The sequence below is a fragment of the Arachis hypogaea genome, chromosome 4, assembly GCF_003086295.3.
Source record: "Arachis hypogaea cultivar Tifrunner chromosome 4, arahy.Tifrunner.gnm2.J5K5, whole genome shotgun sequence".
Lineage (NCBI taxonomy): Eukaryota > Viridiplantae > Streptophyta > Magnoliopsida > Fabales > Fabaceae > Arachis > Arachis hypogaea.
In genome coordinates this window covers 78,095,136-78,098,337 of record NC_092039.1, presented here as the reverse complement: position 1 = coordinate 78,098,337, position 3,202 = coordinate 78,095,136, and positions in this window count along the sequence as shown.

Below are 3,202 nucleotides of genomic sequence, written 5' to 3'. Positions count from 1 at the left end.
AAAAAGTATTGTCACCACATCAAACTAATTCAACTAGTTTGAAAGATGAATTCAAAATCCTGTACTTCTTGTTCTTTTGTGATTAAAGTATTTTTCATTTAAGAGAGGCGATGGATTCATAGGACATTCATAGCTTTAAGGCATAGACACTAAGATACTAATGATCATGTAATAAGACACAAACATAGATAAACATAAGCATAAAAATTCGAAAAATAGAAAATAAAGAACAAAGAGATTAAAGAACGGGTCCACCTTAGTGATGGCGGCTTGTTCTTCCTCTTGAAGATCTTATGGAGTGCTTGAGCTCATCAATGTCTCTTCCTTGCCTTTGTTGCTCCTCTCTCATGATTCTATGATCTTCTTTAATTTCATGGAGGAGGATGGAATGTTCTTGGTGCTTCACCCTTAGTTGTCCCATGTTGGAACTCAATTCTCCTAGGGAGGTATTGATTTGCTCCCAATAGTTTTGTGGAGGAAAGTGCATCCCTTGAGATGAATATCTCCATCTCCCATGGCTGGAGGTGGAAGCTTTTGCCTTCCCTTTCCTCTTTCTAGAGGTTTCTCCGGCCTTAGGTGCCATAAATGATTATAGAGAAACAAAAAGCAATGCTTTTACCACACCAAACTTAGAAGGTTTGCTCGTCCTCGAGCAAAAGAAGAAAGAAGAGAGAGAGTGGTGGGGTAGGTGGGGATCCTGTGGGGTCCATAGATCCTGAGGTGGCAAGGATAATTCATCCCTGCACCAAGTGGTGAGCAAAAATGCTCCTTCTGCCAATCCTGGCGTTAAACGCCGGGCTGGTGCCCATTTCTGGCATTTAACGCCAGCTTGGTGCCCATTCCTGGTGTTTAACGCCAGTCCGGTGCCCCTTTCTGGCGTTAAACGCCCAGAATGGTGCCAGACTGGGCGTTAAACGCCCATCTGCTAACCTTACTGGCGTTTAAACGCCAGCAAGATCTTCCTCCAGGGTGTGCTATTTTTCTTTCTGTTTTTCTTTCTGTTTTTGCTTTTTCAATTGATTTTGTGACTTCTCATGATCATCAACCTACAGAAGACATAAAATAACAAAGGAAAAATAATAAATATAACATTGGGTTGCCTCCCAACAAGCGCTTCTTTAATGTCAGTAGCTTGACAGTGGGCTCTCATGGGGCCTCACAGATACTCAGAGCCATGTTGGAACTTCCCAACACCAAACTTAGAGTGTGACTGTGGGGGCTCTGTTTGACTCTGTTTTGAGAGAAGCTCTTCATGCTTCCTTTCCATGGTTACAGAAGGGGAACCTTGAGTCTTATAGTTTGCACTGTCTGTAAGCCACGGAGCTTCCTGAATAGCAAATAATTGCTCATCCGGAAAGGTTTCAGAGATCTCAGTAGGAGGGAGGGATGCTCCTGCTACTGGTTCTATCCGGGACAGGTGATCAGCTACTTGATTTTCTGTCCCTTTTCTGTCTCTTATTTCTATATCAAACTCTTGCAGAAGCAACACCCATCTTATGAGCCTGGGTTTTGAATCCTGCTTTGTGAGTAGATATTTAAGAGCAGCATGGTCAGTGTACACAATCACTTTTGATCCTACTAAATAAGATCTGAACTTGTCAATGGCATAAACCACTGCAAGTAACTCTTTTTCTGTGGTTGTGTAGTTCTTCTGTGCATCATTTAGAATACGGCTGCCATAATGAATGACGTGCAGAAGCTTACCATGCCTTTGTCCCAATACTACACCAATGGCATGGTCACTGGCATCACACATTAGTTCAAATGGTAATGTCCAGTCTGGTGCAGAGATGACTGGTGCTGTGACCAGCTTAGCTTTCAGGGTCTCAAAAGCCTGCAGACACTCCTTATCAAAGATAAATGGCGTGTCAGCAGCTTGCAGATTACTCAGAGGTTTGGCAATTTTTGAAAAATCCTTTATAAACCTTCTGTAGAATCCTGCATGCCCCAGAAAGCTTCTGATTGCCTTAACATTGGTAGGTGGTGGTAATTTTTCAATTACTTCAACTTTAGCTTGATCCACCTCTATTCCCTTGTTTGAAATTTTATGCCCAAGGACAACTCCTTCAGTCACTATAAAGTGACATTTTTCCCAGTTTAAAACTAGGTTGGTCTCTTGGCATCTTTTCAGAACAAGTGCTAGATGGTTAAGGCAGGAGCTGAATGAGTCTCCAAATACTGAAAAGTCATCCATGAAGACTTCCAGAAATTTCTCTACCATATCTGAGAAGATAGAGAGCATGCACCTCTGAAAGGTTGCAAGTGCATTGCACAGACCAAAAGGCATCCTCCTGTAGGCAAATACTCCAGAAGGACATGTAAATGCTGTTTTCTCTTGGTCCTGAGGATCTACTGCAATTTGGTTGTAACCTGAATAGCCATCCAAAAAACAGTAGTATTCATGACCTGCTAGTCTCTCTAGCATCTGGTCTATGAATGGTAAAGGAAAATGATCCTTTCTGGTGACTGTATTGAGCCTTCTGTAGTCAATACACATGCCCTACCCTGTAATTGTTCTTGTAGGAACTAGTTCATTCTTTTCATTATGAACCACTGTCATGCCTCCCTTCTTAGGGACAACGTGGACAGGGCTCACCCAGGGGCTATCAGAAATAGGATAAATAATCCCAGCCTCTAGTAACTTAGTGACCTCTTTCTGCACCACCTCCTTCATGGCTGGATTTAGCCGCCTTTGTGGTTGAACCACTGGCTTAGCATCATCCTCCAATAGGATCTTGTGCATGCATCTTGCTGGGCTAATACCCTTAAGATCACTTATGGACCACCCAAGAGCTGTCTTGTGTGTCCTTAGAACTTGAATTAGTGCTTCCTCTTCCTATGGATTTAAAGCAGAGCTTATGATCACTGGAAAAGTGTCACCTTCTCCCAGAAATGCATATTTCAGGGATGGTGGTAGTGGCTTGAGCTCGGGTTTAGGAGGCTTATCTTCTTCCTGAGGAATTTTCAGAATTTCTTTTATTTCTTTTAGTTCCTCCAGATCAGGCTGAACATCTTTAAAGATGTCATCTAGCTTTGATTCAAGACTTTCAGTCATATTAACCTCCTCCACCAAAGAGTCAATAATATCAGTGCTCATGCAGTCATTTGATGTGTCTGGATGCTGCATAGCTTTGACAACATTCAATTTGAACTCATCCTCATTGACTCTCAGGGTTAATTCCCCTTTTTGGACATCAATGAG